This window comes from Electrona antarctica, assembly GCF_951216825.1.
Source record: "Electrona antarctica genome assembly, chromosome: 9".
Lineage (NCBI taxonomy): Eukaryota > Metazoa > Chordata > Actinopteri > Myctophiformes > Myctophidae > Electrona > Electrona antarctica.
The window spans coordinates 12,774,824-12,791,675 of NC_136790.1; the positions used below are offsets into that span (position 1 = coordinate 12,774,824).

General features: G+C 43.8%; 1 protein-coding gene across 1 annotated transcript in view; it reads left to right on the top strand.

The window, feature by feature from the left end:
* Positions 1-16,852, top strand: part of arhgap40 (Rho GTPase activating protein 40) — a 69,855-nt gene that overhangs the window by 10,654 nt on the left and 42,349 nt on the right. The window lies entirely within an intron of this gene.

A 16,852-nucleotide genomic window follows, 5' to 3' on the forward strand; every position in this document is an offset into this window, starting at 1 on the left:
TAATGGGAAGGCCTTTTGACATCGTAACAACTATGGGCCAGTGGTTGATTGCAGTGAGACCTGCTGCAGTTTAGTGGAAGTGGCTGACTGTGTGATGCAGTGGAAGAGGTGAGGTTAGTGGAAGTGGCTGACTGTGTGATGCAGTGGAAGAGGTGAGGTTAGTGGAAGTGGCTGACTGTGTGATGCAGTGGAAGAGGTGAGGTTAGTGGAAGTGGCTGACTGTGTGATGCAGTGGAAGAGGTGAGGTTAGTGGAAGTGGCTGACTGTGTGATGCAGTGGAAGAGGTGAGGTTAGTGGAAGTGGCTGACTGTGTGATGCAGTGGAAGAGGTGAGGTTAGTGGAAGTGGCTGACTGTGTGAGGTGAGGTGAGGTTAGACGGCTGTGGTCAGCAGTCAGTAGTAAAAGGACCTGGCAGATTGCACTGGGTCAACCACGACAACGCTATCATTGTTGGCGGTCTTGACCTACTCTGTTCGTTTTGGCAAAATGTAAATAAAACGGTAGAGTAGGACGAGAGAGACAAGAGGCTTTAGATTCACGATAGAAAACTTTGGTTTGAATATTGTCAGGCAGTAAAGTAAGTCATGGTTCAACACATTTAAACAAAGCAGTAATAGCAGGAGTACATATTGTAGTTAGTATAAACAAAGAGAGACACAGGACTATGGACCCAGGGCAGAAGTCATCTGTTTTGCATTTTGTGAACAAGCCAGTTAATGTTTGAATTCTAAAGGAATGTTTATACCAAAGATTTGCAACAAGACCACAAGTTAAAGCCGGTAACTAAGGCCTATTTGCAAAATGATTCAAATATGCATCGTCTGCATTATCCCATTTCGGGTGGGAACCTCTTTTGGTGTTATGCATTATGTGATAAATAGCAGATCTACAAGCTCATACGAGCTTGTAGGTCTGCTATTTTTGAAAAATCATGAAAATGTGATGCAAATCTTTGAATATATTTTCTTTCAGAGCGAACGTTTTTAACTCAAATCTTTGCGTCTGGGGGGATCCCTGGAACAACATATTTTCAGATGGGGGTCGGTGGCAAATTACATTACAATTACATTTTTGGGGGTCCTTGACATGAAATATTGAGCACCACTGATATAGGAACATAGGTATTTCAGAAAACTTTCAGGATTTAGAAGACATTCTTTAAATTTCGACGTCAGAATGTGTTATTCTGAAAGTAGCTTGTGACTTGACATGATGAATTGTAAGCAACGCCCTCAGCTCGCTTCCTATGACCTGAGACAGGGTAAATCACACTGCTGCACCTTTTCTGTGAAATGGTCAGCTGTGTTATTGTCTCCACCAGGCCGAAGGCATGGAGAGAGAGTATGTTTTGCACTCCGTCCGGCCGTCCGTGTGTCCGTCCGTCCGTCCGTCCGTCTGTGAACAGCTAATCTCCGGCACCGTTAACCCGGTCGATGCCAAATTTTGCACACACACTCCCTGGATGCCAACGATGAACCTCTGCCCCAAAATCTCCAGAGCGGCCTGTTATAGCGCCACCAGGAGGCCGCTTTGTGCAAAACAAGTTTTTGGACAGTACACCTACAGATTTTGTCCAAACATCACGCAAATTGGTACACAGTCTCTCTAGAGCCATTCAACGAAACGGGTCTTTCAGATTTCTCAGACTCCATCCTGATTGGCTAAGATTGGCTTCCAAAGTTCGCAGGAGTGCTCAGTTTCAAACAAAATGCTGCAAATCATGAACACATCGTGTGATTTCAATGAAATTGTGCACGCACATTCCCACTAGGCCGAGGAAGAAATGCCACATGAACATTTTCAACTCATCCTCATGGTGGCGCCATAACTGGCCGAAAAGTGTTTTTACCTCTAACTGCACGGATCTGTGGATAACTTTGTATGCCAACTCCCTAGAGGCCAAGGAAAAACCTTTGCCTGGAATTTTTCACATCTGCTCTTTATAGCACCACCAGGAGGCCGACATATGTAAAACACATTTTCTAATATTACAAATTTCACGCAAATCGGTACACATGCTCTCCATAGTCATGTGATCAAGACGGGTTTGTTTGATTTCTCATAATCCACCCTCATTTGCTACGATTAGCTTCTAAACTTTTCAGGAGTAGCCCGCTTTGTACCAGTTTTGTACAAATCGCCACAACTACTCAACACAGCGTCCGATTGTGGTGAAACTGTGCATGCATATTCCCATTAGGCTCCCAAGAAATGCCACTTCAAATCAGCCTCATGGTGGCGCTACAACAGGCCATCTGTATTAGTGAAACTGTAGCATATTTATTTTCAGGTGGTTGCATATTAACCCTTTCAGATCATCTATCTTGAGCATCTTGCACCAAACATCCACCGAGCATTTCCCCCAAAAATAGGATTATGAGATTGTATTACTTTCTCCAAGATGTATTCATACATGTGGTCATCACACCAGTTGTCAATGTAGACACAATCTTGCAAGATTTTGAAAAGACCATGGTTAAAGGTATTTTACAAGACCATCCCATCTAAAGTGAAGATGGTGGCAACAACAGCCAAATCCATTCAAATGATACACTCCAAAGTGTATGAGCTAAATTCTATCTATTCAACGGTCACCGTACTCCTGTCTAGTGACTGTGATGTTCATGTGGACTTGTGGAGGATGCCCTTTGCCTATGAGCTGGCACCAGTCTTAACTGCCATGTACACAGAGGATGGAATGCAAATTTATATACCTTTTATTGAAAGGATAAGCCCCTTGAGATGCCTCATCTCATTTTAGAGGGGGTCCTCAACACAGATGAACAGTACATACAATACATACAGTACACAAACCATACAACAGTACATCCATACAGACAAACAGAACAAAAGCTCTCCCAAAGATAGCCGCTCTCAACCCAGCAGAAAGTTGTAGAAAGACAAGAGAGTCCATGAAAGAAAGAAGAAAGATTAGAAGCATGAGCACAGTGTTAGAAGATGAGTGAAAATCTAATCTAATCTAAATTGAATTATTTAAATACATTGAAAGAAGTGATTGATCTAAGTCTAAGTAATTCAGAAAGCCATGTCCACATTGAAGACGTCACTTCAGGTCGGGAGGAATGCTGCTGATGCAGATGTTACTGTCATTGATGGATCAGACCTTTGGACCATCCAGCTGATGTCAACCACATACCTGTCAGACAGTGATGTCTACCTAATCTTCGAGATATAAGTCTACTGTGATTACAATATCAGGTCAGTCAGCAGAGATGCCAGGGAGACGGGGGTCAGCTAGAAATACCATGTCCTATCATGACATATCTCCTCCTATCAACAATGTTTCTAACCCAGAAGGCTGTGTTCTCATTTAATTGGAAACAGACTCCATCCAGGTCCCTTTCCAGCTGTACTATGAGGGTCAATGTATTGTCCCCATATGGCAACACGGACTCCACTCACTGTAGCTTTTTGAGGTCTGATTTCCACACTCTCCTCATCTTGTGCTAGGCATTCCAGGCAAGTGCTATCTGGACCTTCAGGTCCTGTTCCGTTAATAACATGTTTATATTACGCCTAAACATTTTGCCAAACATCACACACACTCCTATCCTCCTGGTGGAGACCTGTGCCCAGAAGGGCACTTTTTCTAGTTATAACTAAAACTACAACTAAAATAAAAAATAATAAAACAAATTAGAATTAAATGAAATCATCTTTGTTTAGTTTTTCCACCATCATATTTTATGTCATGCATTCTTTTCAGTTTCTATAAATCAAAGCATTCCTCCTAATACCTGAAAACTAAAATTAACACAAAAACTAGTCAATTCCTAAAGCTGAACTAAAAATGACTTACAGTATGCAGACTAAACTATTCTAAACTAACAGAAATAATGGTGGAACCAAACACCAAACTAAAAAACTAAATAAAAACTATAACCATTAATGAATATTTCAAAACTAATAAGTCACAGCTTGTTAGTCTTGTTGCAAATGATTGATGTAAACTGGCCTAAAGATGCTGTAGTTTACTTTAGATTGGACATCATTTTAAGGTAGATATAAGATAAGCTTTCCGACCTAGATAGATGTCCCACTCAGACATACGAGCCACCTTCAACATATCAATTTCTGCAGAGTTAAGGATGCAGGGTTGCCTGTAGTGAGTGACACACCCTTTCAGCTATTTGGGGATTGGTGGCTTTGTGGCCTTGATGGGCATCATAACTGCAATACCAGCCAGCACCCGCTGTTGGGAGCTCCCGGCTGTCAAAGGAAGCCACCTGTTGGTGTCAGGGATTGAACTAACAACCTTTCATATATATATTAGTCACTTTAACCATGGTGTCTCTATTTTGGGCATGTCATTATAGGCAAAAACCTTCAAAGATTTTAGTTTCTTCAAGATCTTCAAGCTCACAATGCGATGCGTTGCTTTGCGACACAATGTGAGGTTGTATGTAGATCTGCTATTGTTGGACAGTGCGACACCATCGTACAGCAAATTACAAAATTGGGCTTGAGTGGTTAGTGAGCATATTAATTATGTTTGAGCTCTCTGTGTAGTTGTGTGGAGGTAAAGTATCCAGAAGTCTATTTGAATGTTATGGTTTGAATAAGTGAGCGAGTGCGTGAGTCAACTGTTCCAGTAGATGTGAGGCAAAAGCAGAATTTCACCTGTTCACCATTCCCAGAAACCATAGTGAATTTGTAACCAGTTCCAAAAGGTCAATGTCATTTTTCCGAAAGCATCTTTGCTAAATGATCATCTTAGTTTCAATGTAAGCCATTAAAACAAAGAACCATAGTGATGCGGGCGGCGGTGGCTCAAGGGTAGAGTGGCCGGATGGTAACCGCAAGGTCGCCAGTTCGAACCCGGGCTCCCCCAGAGTTAGTGTCGAAGTGTCCTTGAGCAAAACACTGAACTGAACACCTAATTGCTCCTGATGTGCTGGTTGGTGCCTTGCATGGTTTCCGCCGCCATCGGTGTATGAATGTGTGTGTGAATGGGTGAATGTAATGGGTGAATGTAATGCACAATCTATGTAAAGCACCTTGGATAAAGGCGCTATATAAATTACCATTTATGCGATGCTTTGGGGAAGTCTGTTCAAGTTCGAGTTGGTTTATTTTGGGGAGGACGTAAAATGCTACAGGTTGTGTTGGTGAGTCAGTGTTTTTGAGAGCTGTCAGAGATAAGCGCTAACAGTCCATGCTCACATTGAAGTATAGGGACTAACCTTTTGTAAATGAGTGACAGTGAGGTGGATCATCACTTCCATTTACTAATTAAAGACCATAGTGCCATGGTAGTGAATTTAACCCATTTTGGGCGGGAATCTCAGGTCAAAATGGGTTAAGAAAATACACACATCTCGCTGTATGAATATAATATTTGCATAAAGAACTAATACAGCCCCGGTCCATCTTTAGCGCACCAACCAACCAACCAACCACCAGCTGTCATGCCGCCCACTACACCCTCCAGTCATGCAAGCAGCTGTCCAGTTCCAGCCCCATCCAGCCCATTCAGACATTCTCCTGTACCTCAGTCTTATGTCCCTGCCCCTGGCAGATATCTTAGGTCCCAGCCCCTGTCCCAGCCCCCTGTCCCAGCCCCTGGCAGATATTTAGCCACTCAGACCACACTGTCCCTCCGACCCCCCCCCCCCCCGACCCTCGGACTCTCTTCCTGCCCCAGGATGCAACGTAGTGACGTGCATGCCCGTGCAAGGGAGACTGTCCTTGTTCTGATGTGTTTATGCACTGAGACGCGATTAAAAGGAAACAGCTTGCCAGGCGGGGGGGCAGGCAGGCAGCTGCTGTTTCCTACGACTCCACAAAAGTTTGGGGGTACAACAACCGCAGGATGCCGTGGGGGAGAAGTGGCTCGGCTGCCCGGCTCCTTGCGGGCAGAATCAATGGACGGCCCAAAGCCAGGTAGGATTAGGTCTTTGCTGCTGGCGGAGGTACAGATCTAGGGCTGCGGGGCTTGGAGGATCAGCTCTGGATTAAGCTACTCTGCTAGCACCATTAGGCTTTGTGCTAGAGTTGAATCCACAAGTAGGCTAGTTATTAAGAAGAGTACCACTCTGTCAGTCCACGGTGTGGAGATTGGACTCTGGCATCCTGGTTGGTCAAGGTTGCTTGCTTGCTCAATTTTATGATCTGATTGCTTTTATATAGGGCGGCTGTGATTCAAAATTGTGGCTCTATTATTATTATTTGTATATATATTTTTTGCCTAATTATTTTGATCAAGGTCAAGCTCCTGTATATGCTGTGACAGGCTTGTAGTATAGATTTTCTCAAGGCTGCCAACTGAGCCAACTGTTGAATTCTCTGGAAGCTAAGAGGCTTGCAGTGGAATTCAGCCATGAGGATTATAGACTGGTGTATCAGCCGCTTTCTCTGTGGATTACCGTGTTTCACCACTGGAGTTGGCGGTTAAGGTTACTTTGTGTTATTTCCCACAGAGAATGTGGATGAACTTAGACAACGGCCTGACATTCTACTCATTCTTCTCTCGGAGTGCTTAGTTTCCTGTTGATATTTCATGTTTCTGTGAGGCCCCCCATGCAATGAGACACGACCCAACACGCTTGTTTTTCAGTATAGTATTCATTTCCACTCATTTCTTGAGCACAGTAGTAGCACCTACTAGCATGCTTTCTTTTGTTGTGGAGCCTTTGATAACGCTAGCAAGGTAGAGGGGGCTTTTCAATGGGTTTAAAAATAAACACGAGGCTGCCTTGCCTCTTGAGATTCCCAAGGCAAAACAAGGAAACCCGCCAAATCTGATCTGAGCCTTATTCATCCCTCTGTCAATTATGTCTTCAGGGGGTTTTCTGCAGTGAGATTGTACAATAGGTATAGTTGTCTTAAGTCATGGAAAGAATTTTAACGTCACCCGCCAGCCGCCACACACACGTTTTTGTACTTCCTTGAGTCCCATAGATGTTGTTGGAAAGATGGCGAGAAAGGCCATTTAATGGATACAAATAAATTATATCTATTCTGTAATGCTAATTAGAAAGGACTGTAAATATATATATACCTTCAATAACCCAGCAGGGAGACCAAATACCGTGCTGTATTTACCTTAAAAATGAGTGAATAGCCCTTTAAATCTTGAATGACAGCCACGGTACCATAAAAAATAGAAGGTTACCTTAAAAACGAATTGGAGACAGACGAAATAAAGTTCTGAGAGGAAGTTTAAGGTTAGTAGGTAATAAAGTCAATTTACATAGAGAATGTGCTACATGGTTCAGATAATAATAATAATAGTACAATACATCACTATAATTTAGAGTATTAAATTTTTCCAATATGGATCCGAACTGAACTCCTCTTCACAGTATGTCCCAGGCATTAATACTGTAGATCACGTCAGTTGTTGATAAACGTTCATTGGCTGAATAGATAGTTCATTTCCGCAATATCCCACGGTGGTGCTGGTTGTCGAGCACTCATTGGACCAGCACATGGATGATGAGACTGGTATCATTGATGTCGCCTCAAGCCGGGAGAGCGTGGACGCTGGCGTTGCCAGGCAACCTGTTGATAACTTTCCCTGCACTGTGAACTTTCGACAGAGAGAAACGCTCCTTCTCACTAGGCCCCAAGGCCACACTGATATCGAAGCAGCTGCATGTAAACTAAAATCAAAACAGCACACTACAGTATGGTGAATGTTGTGGCTACAGGCAGACAGTATGGAGACTTCCATAAGATATTAAATCTGAATGTGGCGTCAGGAAATCCATAATATAAATATGATAAAATAATATAAAGGATAATATAGGGCTGAGATGATTAGGCATGTGGATGGTGACATGACATAAATAGGATAAGGAGAACAACCCGGAGTAAACAGGCAGTAGGCTTTTAAGAGTAAAATGATGATAAAAGGGCAAGATGACAAAATATGACCTATATGGAACACGGTCTGGGCCAAAGTTCTATCTCTGTTGACCAACAGAATATGATGGAGTGGCCAACTTGACATGACGTGTAAACAACATGTCAGAATTTATCTAACAGATGTGATTTTTGTTAGGTTCTCCTGCTCCTCTGTTGTTGAAGGTGAAAGGTTCAAGGTCCTCTACATTTTCATGGATCACATACCATAGGCTACTTTTTGCACATTTGAAATGCATACAGACATGCCTGCGTGCAAGTTTACGGGTTGCTTGCCAATTTACCCGCAGGTGAAAACCAACAGGGTTGTTTGTCTCGTCACCCTAGCAGGTGCTGCTAACGACCTGTCTGTTTTCATGCTCCACACGCAGACCTCTCCTGTCATCTGCATGACAGGAGAGAGTGAAAGGGAGATGATAAGTGGACATGAATGGACCAGACAGTCACATGGTAATGTTGACAGTCCTGTTTCACTCGAGGAGCTATCCACCCCCTCCCCAGTGCCATCTCTCACTTTGCTCTCTTTGTTTATCTCTTTTTCTCTCTCTTTTTCCACTTATTTTTGAGTGGTGTAAACCACTCCTACAACTGGCTTTGTTAGTCTGTCTGTCTGTCTGTCTGTGCTCAAAAAATGAGCACGGTTGCTAAGGTCACCCAGTTCACACGGGTGTGATTTCATTACGTCAGACATTATGTCAGACCACAGCTGATCAGTCTATATAATTTACAATTTACAATTTAGGCATTTAGCAGACGCTCTTAATCCAGAGCGACTTACATTAAGCAAAAACAAAAGCATGGCATACATCACATGTATAAAAAGTAGTTATCATGAATCATGCGTAAACTAAGAACGTAACAGTGGAGTATCTATGTAAACTATACATACTATACTATATAATATATTATACATGTGTACTATAAAGTGCTATGACTACATAAAGTGCAATTCTAGAGCTGTCTACATAACAAGCTATAAGTCTGTTTAAAATACTATCTAAGTCTACATAATGTGCTATCTAAGGGGCTAGGCTAGGGCAAGTGCTACGGGCCATGGTGGAGTCTGAAGAGGTGGGTTTTCAGACTACGGCGGAAGATTGGGAGTGAGGCTGCAGTTCTGACTGCAATGGGAAGTGCATTCCATAGTTTTGGAGCCAGAAGGGAGAAGAGTTTGGGACGTGTGGAGCGTTGTCCCGGCGTTTTTAGTGAAGGTACCTCCAGCTTCCCTGCGTTGGCTGATCTGAGTGAGCGGGAGGGTTTGTAGGGTACGATCATACTTGTGAGATATGGGGGGGCCATGCCTTTGGTTGCTTTGAATGCCAGCATCAGAGTTTTGTATTCTGTGCGGGCAGCGACCGGGAGCCAATGGAGCGAGCGGAGAAGGGGGGAGACGTGTGAGAATTTTGGCTGGTTGAAGACCAAGCGTGCTGCGGCATTTTGGATCAGTTGGAGGGGCTTAAGTGCACATGCCGGTAGGCCAGTAAGGAGGGAGTTGCAATAGTCAAGTTTTGACAAGACTGTTGTCTGGATTAGGAGCTGGGCTGACTCCTGGGTGAGGAACGGTCTAATTCGTCGTATGTTGTAGAGTGTAAACCTACAGGATCTAGTGACAGCTGTGATGTGTGTTTTGAACGAGAGCTGACTGTCCAGGACAACACCAAGGTTCCTGGCTGTCGGGACAGACTTTACCAGGGCGTTGTCTACGGAGATAGTTAGCTCCCGCATAGGGCAGGACTTAGCTGGGAAGAACAGAAGCTCAGTCTTGTCTGGGTTCAGCTTGAGGTGGTTGGAAGACATCCACTGTGAGATGTCAGCCAGGCATGCAGTGATGCGCTCTTCTACCTGGGTGGCAGAGGGGGGGAAGGATAGAAACAGTTGTGTGTCATCGGCATAGCAGTGATAGGATATATTGTGAGCAGAGATGATGGTGCCAAGGGATTTAGTGTACAGTGAGAAGAGGAGGGGACCAAGTACAGATCCCTGTGGGACCCCAGTTTGGAGGGTGCGGGGGGGTGATAGCAAACCTTTCCAAGAAACCTGGTAAGTCCGGTCAGAGAGGTAGGAGGAGAACCACTTCAGCGCCGTCCCGCCTATGCCTAGATCAGCTAGGGTGCCTAGGAGCAGCTGGTGGTTCACTGTGTCAAATGCCGCCGATAGGTCTAGGAGAATCAGGACTGCAGAGTGGGAAGCAGCCTGGGCAGCATGTAGTGCTTCTGTGACTGCGAGGAGTGCAGTTTCCGTGGAGTGTGCCTTCTTGAATCCTGACTGGTTGGGATCCAGCAGGTTGTTCTCTGAGAGATGGAGAGAAAGCTGGTTAGAGACAACACGTTCAAGGGTTTTGGAAAGAAAGGAAAGGAGTGATACCGGTCTGTAGTTCTTGACATCTGAGGGGTCAAGAGTTGGTTTTTTGAGGAGTGGTGATACCCTGGCTGACTTGAAGGCAGATGGGACGCAGCCTGAGGTTACTGAGGTGTTGATAATGGAAGTGATGAAGGGGAGCAAGTCAGGTGCGATGGTCTGGAAGATTGGAGACGGGGCGGGGTCGAGAGGACAGGTGGTAGGTCTAGTGGATGTGACTAGTTTCAGGACCTCATCTGGGGATAGAGGAGAGAAGGAGGACATGCATGGTATGTTATGGTTAGCATTGGTTGAGTCGAGTGCTTCTTTATGGGGGAGGGGGGTAAAGGAGCTACTGATATCATCAACCTTCTTTTCGAAGTAGTTGGCAAAGGCCTCCGCGGTGAGGGATGAGGGTTGAGTGGGGGGAGGGGGTTTAAGGAGGGAGGAGAAAGTGGAGAAGAGTTTCCTTGGGTTAGAAGTGCAGGATTGGATTTTGGTGTGGTAGAAGGAGGTTTTAGCGGTGGTTAGTGAGAGGGAGAAGGCAGAGAGGAGTGAATGAAAGTGGGAGAGATCATCTGGTAGCTTTGTCTTGTGCCACTTCCTTTCAGCTGCCCTGAGAGGTGTTCGTTCAGATCTGAGGGTTTCAGATAACCAGGGGGCCGGTGGGGATGAGCGAGCTGGCCTGGTCGAGAGAGGGCAGTGTTGGTCAAATGCAGATGAGATAGAGGAGAGGAAGGATGTGGTTGCGGGGTCGGGTGAGAGAGAGAGGAAGGACTCTAGGGAGGGTAGAGAGGAGAGAATAGAGGATGAGAGGGAGGAGGGGTTTAGGGACTTGAGATTGCGTCGGGTGGTGACGGTCGGAGGGTGAGTAGGTTTAGGTGGGAGAGTAGAGAGAGAGAGGGAGAAGGTTATGAAGTGGTGGTCAGACCTAATTAAGGGAGTAACAGAGAGTGTGGAGGGGGAGCAGGCTCTGCAGAACACGAGGTCCAAAACATTACCAGCCTTGTGAGTGGGAGGGGAGGGAGAAAGGGAGAGGTCAAACGAGGATAGGAGGGACGTAACGGGAAGATACTTCTCTGCCGTAGGTAGGTTAAAGTCACCCAGTAGAATCAGGGGGGTGCCATCCTCCGGAAACGAGCTGATCAGAGAGTCTAGTTCTTCCAGGAAGTTCCCAAGGGTTCCTGGGGGGCGATAGAGCACAATGAGGGTGAGGGGGACTGGTTGTGATATTGAGATAGCATGAAATTCACATGTGGTGAGAGAAAGGTGAGAGAGATTTAAGACACGGAAATTCCATTTCGGGGACATGAGTATCCCTGTACCACCCCCCCTACCTGTTGAGCGAGGGGTGTGTGTGAATTTGTGTGAAACAGAGAGGGCGGCGGGGGTAGCTGTGTTATCAGGGGTAATCCAGGTTTCGGTTAGAGCAAGGAAATGCAGAGACTTGAGGGTGGCGTGGGCTGAGATAAATTCAGGCATTTCCTCTTTGGTAGCTGCGTGGCAGTTCCAAAGGCCTCCCTCCACCACAATGTGGTGACTGGGTGAACGAGCTGGGTATATGAGATTTGAGGGATTTCTGTGGCGGGGGAAGTAGTGTCTAGGGCGACATGAAAAGGGCAGGATAGGGATGGTGGGAAAACTCATAGTACACAGATAAATAAAAATAAGAAATAAGAGCGTAATAATAGTAAAAAATAATAATAATAATAGTAAGAAGAAGAAGAAGAAGAAGATTGATACAAAACCCTGGGAGGCTGCCTCCTTCGTTAGATGTGTCTGGATGTCCGGGTCTTTGGCTTGGGCACCAGGCTAAAGTGGTCGTTGGTTAGCCGGAATGAGCTACGGATCAAGGTTCATTCACGCGCGTACTAGGGCAGTATGTATGGAAGAAAGGGAGGAAGTAAAAGAACCAACCGCAGAGATGGTTGAAGAGTAGAGGGGTAGCTTTAAGATGACAGAATATTAGCAGAGAGGGTAAAAAACAATGCAGACAAACAGAAACAAGCTATAACAAAAACACAGAAAGGCAGAGTGGTAAGAAAAGGAGTGAGAATGAGAGAGATAGTTTTTAAGTGGTTAGAATAGAATAAGTGCAAAAAGAACAGAGTGTGTTCCTCTACCTGTGTGTGTGTGTGCAGAGATTCAAAGTTTAAACAGCTGTGTAGCTGTTTATCTCCTTGTCTCTGCGACCGTGAGTGAGTGACTGAGTGATTTGAGAGCAGATATATACTGCCTGAGGCCTTTAATTAAAGCCTTGATCTGGCCAGCAGAGGGACTCAAGTAGATCACTCAGTGAGTGGTCTGTTTGATTCTGTCTGATGGCTGATTCAAAATTCAGATCAAAAGAGTCACTCCCACAAGGACTTAAAGTACCCACACAGAGTATAGAAAGACAAACAGAGAAAATACAAGATGACAGAATATTAGCAGAGAGGGTAAAAAACAATGCAGACAAACAGAAACAAGCTATAACAAAAACACAGAAAGGCAGAGTGGTAAGAAAAGGAGTGAGAATGAGAGAGATAGTTTTTAAGTGGTTAGAATAGAATAAGTGCAAAAAGAACAGAGTGTGTTCCTCTACCTGTGTGTGTGTGTGTGTGTGCAGAGATTCAAAGTTTAAACAGCTGTGTAGCTGTTTATCTCCTTGTCTCTGCGACCGTGAGTGAGTGACTGAGTGATTTGAGAGCAGATATATACTGCCTGAGGCCTTTAATTAAAGCCTTGATCTGGCCAGCAGAGGGACTCAAGTAGATCACTCAGTGAGTGGTCTGTTTGATTCTGTCTGATGGCTGATTCAAAATTCAGATCAAAAGAGTCACTCCCACAAGGACTTAAAGTACCCACACAGAGTATAGAAAGACAAACAGAGAAAATACAAGATGACAGAATATTAGCAGAGAGGGTAAAAAACAATGCAGACAAACAGAAACAAGCTATAACAAAAACACAGAAAGGCAGAGTGGTAAGAAAAGGAGTGAGAATGAGAGAGATAGTTTTTAAGTGGTTAGAATAGAATAAGTGCAAAAAGAACAGAGTGTGTTCCTCTACCTGTGTGTGTGTGTGTGTGTGCAGAGATTCAAAGTTTAAACAGCTGTGTAGCTGTTTATCTCCTTGTCTCTGCGACCGTGAGTGAGTGACTGAGTGATTTGAGAGCAGATATATACTGCCTGAGGCCTTTAATTAAAGCCTTGATCTGGCCAGCAGAGGGACTCAAGTAGATCACTCAGTGAGTGGTCTGTTTGATTCTGTCTGATGGCTGATTCAAAATTCAGATCAAAAGAGTCACTCCCACAAGGACTTAAAGTACCCACACAGAGTATAGAAAGACAAACAGAGAAAATACAAGATGACAGAATATTAGCAGAGAGGGTAAAAAACAATGCAGACAAACAGAAACAAGCTATAACAAAAACACAGAAAGGCAGAGTGGTAAGAAAAGGAGTGAGAATGAGAGAGATAGTTTTTAAGTGGTTAGAATAGAATAAGTGCAAAAAGAACAGAGTGTGTTCCTCTACCTGTGTGTGTGTGTGTGTGTGCAGAGATTCAAAGTTTAAACAGCTGTGTAGCTGTTTATCTCCTTGTCTCTGCGACCGTGAGTGAGTGACTGAGTGATTTGAGAGCAGATATATACTGCCTGAGGCCTTTAATTAAAGCCTTGATCTGGCCAGCAGAGGGACTCAAGTAGATCACTCAGTGAGTGGTCTGTTTGATTCTGTCTGATGGCTGATTCAAAATTCAGATCAAAAGAGTCACTCCCACAAGGACTTAAAGTACCCACACAGAGTATAGAAAGACAAACAGAGAAAATACAAGATGACAGAATATTAGCAGAGAGGGTAAAAAACAATGCAGACAAACAGAAACAAGCTATAACAAAAACACAGAAAGGCAGAGTGGTAAGAAAAGGAGTGAGAATGAGAGAGATAGTTTTTAAGTGGTTAGAATAGAATAAGTGCAAAAAGAACAGAGTGTGTTCCTCTACCTGTGTGTGTGTGTGTGTGTGCAGAGATTCAAAGTTTAAACAGCTGTGTAGCTGTTTATCTCCTTGTCTCTGCGACCGTGAGTGAGTGACTGAGTGATTTGAGAGCAGATATATACTGCCTGAGGCCTTTAATTAAAGCCTTGATCTGGCCAGCAGAGGGACTCAAGTAGATCACTCAGTGAGTGGTCTGTTTGATTCTGTCTGATGGCTGATTCAAAATTCAGATCAAAAGAGTCACTCCCACAAGGACTTAAAGTACCCACACAGAGTATAGAAAGACAAACAGAGAAAATACAAGATGACAGAATATTAGCAGAGAGGGTAAAAAACAATGCAGACAAACAGAAACAAGCTATAACAAAAACACAGAAAGGCAGAGTGGTAAGAAAAGGAGTGAGAATGAGAGAGATAGTTTTTAAGTGGTTAGAATAGAATAAGTGCAAAAAGAACAGAGTGTGTTCCTCTACCTGTGTGTGTGTGTGTGTGTGCAGAGATTCAAAGTTTAAACAGCTGTGTAGCTGTTTATCTCCTTGTCTCTGCGACCGTGAGTGAGTGACTGAGTGATTTGAGAGCAGATATATACTGCCTGAGGCCTTTAATTAAAGCCTTGATCTGGCCAGCAGAGGGACTCAAGTAGATCACTCAGTGAGTGGTCTGTTTGATTCTGTCTGATGGCTGATTCAAAATTCAGATCAAAAGAGTCACTCCCACAAGGACTTAAAGTACCCACACAGAGTATAGAAAGACAAACAGAGAAAATACAAGATGACAGAATATTAGCAGAGAGGGTAAAAAACAATGCAGACAAACAGAAACAAGCTATAACAAAAACACAGAAAGGCAGAGTGGTAAGAAAAGGAGTGAGAATGAGAGAGATAGTTTTTAAGTGGTTAGAATAGAATAAGTGCAAAAAGAACAGAGTGTGTTCCTCTACCTGTGTGTGTGTGTGTGTGCAGAGATTCAAAGTTTAAACAGCTGTGTAGCTGTTTATCTCCTTGTCTCTGCGACCGTGAGTGAGTGACTGAGTGATTTGAGAGCAGATATATACTGCCTGAGGCCTTTAATTAAAGCCTTGATCTGGCCAGCAGAGGGACTCAAGTAGATCACTCAGTGAGTGGTCTGTTTGATTCTGTCTGATGGCTGATTCAAAATTCAGATCAAAAGAGTCACTCCCACAAGGACTTAAAGTACCCACACAGAGTATAGAAAGACAAACAGAGAAAATACAAGATGACAGAATATTAGCAGAGAGGGTAAAAAACAATGCAGACAAACAGAAACAAGCTATAACAAAAACACAGAAAGGCAGAGTGGTAAGAAAAGGAGTGAGAATGAGAGAGATAGTTTTTAAGTGGTTAGAATAGAATAAGTGCAAAAAGAACAGAGTGTGTTCCTCTACCTGTGTGTGTGTGTGTGCAGAGATTCAAAGTTTAAACAGCTGTGTAGCTGTTTATCTCCTTGTCTCTGCGACCGTGAGATATAAGACCTTACACCACACAGGTGTGATTTTTTTATTGAGAAAAAGGTTAGACAAGGACTGAAAAAAACCCAGCACAAAACACAAAAAGAAACAAATGCTGCATTTTTCATATATTACAGATTCATATTTGAATTCCTCATACATTGACCATGGGCTGGAGGAAGAGACCCACTTTTTGTAAAACTTATCCTCTTGTAGTCTGAGTATGAATGTTAGTGCTCCCCCTTTCTCATCCCCTGCCTCTCACTTTGTCTGTCTGTCTGTCTTCCAGTTTGTTGTTAACCACGTGTTCTTGCCTCTTACTCAGGTATGAGGAGGACGAACTAGGATGTTGTCTTAGAGAAGGATGTATAAGGCTTGACGGCTTAGTGTGGTTTTATCTAGTCATCTAACTGTCATAACAGAAGTATGTGCCTGGGATTGTTTTGTTAAGCTCAACCACCAACGTTATGTTTGCTATGCACATTTGGTATCAACAAAGGACCATTGATCCTTATTTGACTCATTTGGAGTTACATAATGCTACTCAACCCCACATGCCCAAGAATGATAGAAGCTAAAATGTAATTGTATTCACTAAAAAGGTTTGGGCTAGTCAGCTTGTCTGTTCATTTACAAGGTCTTGAACCTTGTAAATGTTTGTTTTTGAAGGCACATCTTTGATCTCAGTTACAGTACACTTAATTTGAACTTGAGCCAAATAAATTGGAAATTCCATAACCATACTTCACTGAAACATGAAATTAAATCTTATTTTCATCATAGTGGAAAGGTTGGCATATTTATCTCATGTTATATTAATCTTAAGTTACTAGTTTAGTTACTCCTGCTTTACTGTTGGAAGCTGGTGGCCGTCACACGGGCGAGCAGGGTGGGTGCAGTACTTAGTTTAGACAGTTTTTGGTTTAGAATAGTCATTGGTTAGACCAGTCATTAGTCCTACAACTACAACCTATCTCAAACCCTCACCCTAAACTTAACCTCCCACAGGGCAGCACCCCTAAACCTAACCTTAACCCATGTCTAACCAATGACTAGTCTAAACTAAGTATATGCACCCCGAGCGGGGTGTGTCAGTTTTGAGGGAGGGGACAGGTGTGAATGAGGTGATGCAGTTTCGTCACTCCTTCCCTGCATTCCGCCTCCCCACAGCACCCAGCTCA